Source organism: Echeneis naucrates, chromosome 6 (assembly GCF_900963305.1).
Source record: "Echeneis naucrates chromosome 6, fEcheNa1.1, whole genome shotgun sequence".
Classification (NCBI taxonomy): Eukaryota; Metazoa; Chordata; class Actinopteri; order Carangiformes; family Echeneidae; genus Echeneis; species Echeneis naucrates.
This window is the reverse complement of record NC_042516.1, coordinates 4786006-4792005: the sequence shown is the minus strand read 5'-3', so window position 1 is coordinate 4792005 and position 6000 is coordinate 4786006. Positions and strand designations below refer to the sequence as shown.

The following is a 6000-nucleotide window of genomic DNA, read 5'->3' as shown; positions in this document are numbered from 1 at the left end:
GGGTAAATAAATTGTCATGGACTGATTTGTAACTTCCAGATGTGTAATTCTTATTATGTTCACTTGGACCTTTATGATCCCATTCAATTGAATTTTTATGTTCCATCGTTACTGTGATGTGATGTGTGTGACACAACTGGCATTTTGATTGGCATGCACTTTTATTTTCTATGGTGATATTAATGGCGTTACCTTACGTTCATCATTTGAACAAGTTTTCAGTAAAATAAAAAAGGCCTGGCGCACCATTCTGTTGGGGCGATCGGTGGGGCTTGAAAACGCCCCCCCTGTCCAAAGTGGGGAATGACAAAAAAGTTTGAGAACCACTGAGTTAATAGTATCCTCTTACGTGCTGTATTACAATAATATTCCAATATAATATATAGAACATTCACTGTGCCTTTGACAGGTCAGGTTTTCTTGTTACCGTGCTGTACTTTATTATATGTTTTTCCCCGTTTCGCCCTGACAGTCATTTATTTCTTTGATAGTCATGGAAGGACTAATGGTAGGCATTTGTGCAGTTGCATCAGACTTGTAGAATTTGTTGATAAATCCCTAACTGTCTTAAAAGATGCAACAGACGGTAAAAGGTTATATTCAGAGAAATACATAATAATCAGTATTGTAAATCGAGTTGTAAAATTAGTTTTTTAAATGCTTCAACACTTAACATTTTATTCTTCTTGGCTTTATATTTGCAATGGCAGATCATTCAAAAGATGTCAATTTCTTGCTGATGCTCATCCCTGCAGATCATCCCAGGATGACAGCCCCCCTCTCTGGGCCGGGACGCCTGATGGTACGGTCCGCTCCTCCCCTATCCTCCCTCTCAATGATGGTAGTTCCTAATAGGAGAAGGTCAAACGACTCCGCGTGTCAGCCCGCATGAACATACCCGCAGCGGCCCGAGCCGGATGAAGACACACTTCTAATATCTGTCCTGCGTCCGAGTCTGTTTGTCAGCGCTTGAAGCGGCTCACCTCTGCAAGTGAGTACACGCCCAGCGATGCCGCTCCCGAGACAATTCCACTGGTTTTTATTTATTTATTTATTTATTTTCTTGTGACTCGACCGGACCAGTGGTTTCCCTGTGAGCGCTGGGTGTTTGTCAGGTGTTGTGTTTCCGTGCAGCCGGAAGGCTTGCTTGTTTTAGCTGCTGATGCTCCCACACGGTGCAGGTGAGAATTCAGGTGCGGGGTCACTCTAATTCCTCCTCAACACGCCACTTCATGATATTTATGCCCTAAAAGTATTTTTATGTTACCACTACAGTGTAGCCCATTGGTGTTTCACCTGAAGCACCATGTTTATCAGCCGTTTCTGTGACCAACAAAACGTTTTTCTTTACTAGCGCTTATGAATAAATAGAACATCCCTGTAGAGAGTAGACTGAAACTCCCTGTGGGCATTTTATAGGAACATATTTATTGATAGCATAGCAGAGTAAAATGGCTCCATGTGCATTAAGGTCACTGGACTACAGAGCTAAAGCAAAGGCATGAAATACAACCTCAAATCCAGAAACTGAAATCAGACTCATGTTAAAGTCAGTAAAATGGCTATATAAAGGACTGTTTTGTTTTAACAGGATGTCTTGGTATTGATAATCAAATGTTTACCTTTTTTACTCTAAGTGTTGTCTTAGGACAGTCGGAAGAGTGTGGAAAGTTCACTGGTCAGACAGAACAGCTTAGAGGAAGGGAGCCCTAATGAAGTGAGTCATCAGACTTTATAATTATAATAATAATAATAATAATAATAATAATATATATATAATCTCTTCTAATAAAACATTTCAGGCCATAGCATGGTAGACGTGTTGGGTAGAGAGATGAGCTGTATTACTGTCCAGAGACTTGCCAATCCAAGTGTAATATTTTGTTTATATTCTGTGTTCTAGGGTTGGCAAGATGTTCAAGGTTGCTTTAAAGTTAAGAGAGTTGGGGTAGTTGGCAAGTGTTACTGGTCAAGCTGATGAAATCCTGCCAATGGCTCGTGTTAAGAGTATGGCGTTTGTGTTTTGAAGATCTTAATATTTGCATGTTGTTGCAAACAATCTAGGTAGATGTTCTCCACACAGCTGTTCCAACATTTTCAACATAATTTTATTTTAATTCAAACATAAACTCTATCACCATCCTCTGGCCAATAAATGTAACTGGAATATTTTTATTTATTTTTGCTCACGTACTTTGTGTGATCTTTATTGCCTTTTAAACAGTTACAATATCTGTTTTGTGATCAAACTGCAGCCATTTTTATTTCTCCTCTACATTAGCCTCAAATTGTTTGACTGTTATGATGAATTTATCAGTTGTCAATCTATAAACTGCTTTCAGTTCGACTTTGGCATCTTTAAGAAAATGTGATCTATGAATAAGGTTGAACCAATAAACCTGACTGATCAAAATTGAATCCTCACTTGACAGGATGAGATTAAATCCCTCAACCATCCCCTATGTCACTGCTGTAAAGGATGATGGTGAGACACACAGAGATGCACAAATGTACACATACACTTTCAATGATAATTTCTATGATCAAATTATCAGTGGTCCTACTGGTTTTGATTAAAGACTCAAAAGTCATGTGATGTTTTAACAGCTGCAACTATTTCATCTATTTCTGCAACCTCATTAATGCGCCAGCACAGACACACATCTACTCACACAGCTCTCAGGCAGAGCTGAGAACCTTGGCTACCCTGAGGAATACAAACACTGAATTACTCACAGCAGATCTGACTTGTTGCCAGGCAGAGTGTTTCCTGAAAATGCATTTGGTGGAAAATTTGTTAGAGTGCTAAGGTGATGCTGTTTTGAAATTAGATGTTTCCTATGACCGTATACAAACTGTGTTCTCACTGAAGCTTGCTGTTTGACTTTCCATAATATGAGGGCAAATTAGTGGTAATGCAGAAACCTGAATATTGATTCAAGGGATATTGTGTGGTTTTAGAGTTCTGTATAAAAATGGTTGATCTTGGAATAAAGATCTCTTTGCTGTTGCATGTATTTGTAATGCATATGGTTATCCAGTGGTTTCTGAAGACTCTTAAATCAGACCTACCCCAGGGAACCACGCACTCTGACTTTGTTACTGGCTGGTACTAATTCATATTCAAACACCCGCTTGAGTTCGAGAAGTTGTAGATGTGAAAGAGACTAAAGCATTTTAGGCTGAATGATACTTTGAGCAGCCACGTGAAAATGATCATGTTAAATAATAAATCTCCCAAAGCAACCAAAAGTCTTCCCTCTGATCATGAGCCAAATCTTTGACTTCATTGAGCACTTTGTTCTGGCTTAAATTGGCGTTCTTAAGAACTACTGGTACACTGCTCAGTCTCAGCAACTGGATGGAATATTTTTCATCCTAATATTGTACTTGAAGAGAGTGTGTCTGCATTTAATCAGGCTTGTTTGCTCAATATTGTGCTATCACAGATTAAAATGAAAGAGACAGTTGGGGGCATCATTTATCTCAGCTCAAGTGTGGCAACTTACAGTGTTGGTTTTTGATAATATTACTGTGATGTAAAATAAAGATTTGAGCCAGAATATTTCAATTGTTGATTAATGTCACTTGAAACGATTATTATTATTATTATTATTATTATTATTATTTCTCAAAGCTTATGTGCACAATTACAAATGCGCTGACTTGTCCCACAGTCTAGATTTAAGTTTACAAATCTTGTAATTTTGTTTTTGTTGGAAATGATTTGGGGCTGCACGGTGTCATAGTGATTAGCGTTGTTGTCCCACAACAATAAGGTTGTGGATTTGATTCCTGGGCCTGCGGCCTTTCTGTGAAGAGTTAACATGTTCTCCCTGTGCCTGCGTGGGTTTCCTCCCACCATCATGTCTTTAGGAGTGGTTGTCTGTCTCTGTGTACTGTCTTCATGAAGTTTCCTTCCTGGAAATGGATAGGATTATTTTCATTAATGTGCATTTGCATTCAGCTGTGATACTAGAAACAGACATTTCTCCTTTTTGTAAATATTTGTCTTTTGCAGATGATACATTTAAATAATGCTGAATGTTTCAGAGAAGTATTTGGGATGTTATAAACTATTACAGACAGACAGGGACAGGTGTGGGACAATACAGATTAGTTCCTCCAGCTTGTCGCCCCCCCCCCCCCCCCCCCCCCCACCTGTCATGTCTCTATTTCCCAACAGTAGGGTGCACCCCATACTTTGACAAATGCAGGAGTGGAAAATGGCAAGGCCAGCGATAGTGAATTGCAGCCCTTCTGCTGTAATGTAATTGTAGTTGAAAATGAAACATTTATTTAAAAGTCCAGGAAATGTTAATAATTTGCTGGAAATCAGGAGTCATAGGGAAGCTTGCTCATTTGTTTCATGTTGTATCTGAAATAAGTTGTTATCGGACAGGCCCTAATGCACCTTACACCTCCTTAATTTCAGTATCATTCCCTAATTTGTTTCCGCTGTGATTTCCATCTCTTTTGTGGCTTCCTCACTGTTATCTCACTGTCTAATGATGTTAATCTCAAGAGACTTTGCTCAGATGAGCGTCCTCTCAGAAACAACAGATGAACAATAGGTGAGGACAAACATACAGCCGCAGCAGTAGTAGGATGCAGCTTACATGATAGTTGGGCGGGCTTGGTCTGGGTTTATAATAGCTTTACCTACATAGAGTAAACAGCACCATGGGACTGGTTGGAGGATTACAGAGGATTTGCCATGCTAAGCCCCAGGAACCCAGCCCAATGACCCTCTCATGTCTCCTCCTCCCCTAACAGAGCAACAAACCGCCCTCGTCTTTCCTTGTTTCTGAGTTTTCAGTGCACATGATGCAGTGGGGGTAGTCCATGTGAGCTAAACCACTGACTATATGAATAGGATCAAGGACGGTGTAGGCACCAATTGGATGTTGACGTTTCATAAAGTGATTAAATCTGTTTCCCTATTTTCACTAGTCTGACAGTAATGAATCTTTGCTCATTTCCTCTGTTCTCTGTTTTTCACCCCTGCCCAGCTTGATGGTTCTCCTAAATCTGCAATTTTTACCTTAATGACAAAACTTATCATCCAAATTGCCATTGGGGTAAATTAAGGGCAGGTGCTGAATGCAATTTCCCATTTGCCAATGGAGTGATAATGTGACAACCAGATGACATGCATCATGAAATCCATGACGCGCAACTTGATGGGAAAGCTGACGCTGTTGGTAAACTGAAATCTGATTTGGCACCGTCACTTAAAGCTGAGTGAACACTGCCTTTGGTTCTGCTTTGAGACATTGTTTGAAAGCTAATTGAAACAAAGCAAGAGGATGGGGTTATTTTTTTACTGACACTCCATGGGCATTTGTCTCTGCCAGCCTAATATCACACACTGAAGTGACTCAGCAGAAAGCAGTCCCCAACAGCACAACTATGTTCATGTCTTTAACTCGATCTGACAGTGCTCTAGCTCTCGTATATACCTTGCCATTAGCTACTTTGTTGGAAAACTGAGGCTCTCTCTTCTTGTCATCGTGTGCAAACTCCATGAATACAGAAAACTCATCTGGCTAAAATGAGCCTTCTGGTTTGAATATTTTATATTATATACCTGTATATTTTATCTCAGTTTTAAGTGTTCTGTCCAAATGAGTCCAGTTGTAAAAAAGGGTAGCCTGTGCATTCAATATTATTGTGTCCTAAACAAGTTATTTTGAAACCTGTCAGTAGGTAGTCCTATTAAGACTACTTCATGTTGGGGGAAGTGAAATCAAACCAAATGAGTCCATTATCCTTTTCCAATATTAAGGGGGAGGCATAATTGGCTTTTTTTTTTTTTTTTCACTTGCCAGAAAATGTTTCTTCCAGGGCTCCCCAACCATCCAACAATGACTTAACTGACTATGAGCATATGGGAGGTGCAGATAGGAAAATAACGTCCACTACATACACTGCGACCAAGAGCTCAGTACAAATAGTCAAAAATGACAGTCTCATTTATTTATTTATTTTATTTATTTA

General features: G+C 39.5%; 1 protein-coding gene across 1 annotated transcript in view; it reads left to right on the top strand.

Annotated features, from left to right (window-relative positions):
• The first annotated feature begins 864 nt into the window (after nucleotides 1-864).
• Nucleotides 865-6000, top strand: part of oxr1a (oxidation resistance 1a) — a 135502-nt gene continuing 130366 nt past the window's right edge. The window contains exon 1 of the mRNA XM_029503541.1: nucleotides 865-991. The gene's annotated coding sequence lies outside the window, so the exon portion shown is untranslated. The remainder of the gene's footprint in view (nucleotides 992-6000) is intronic.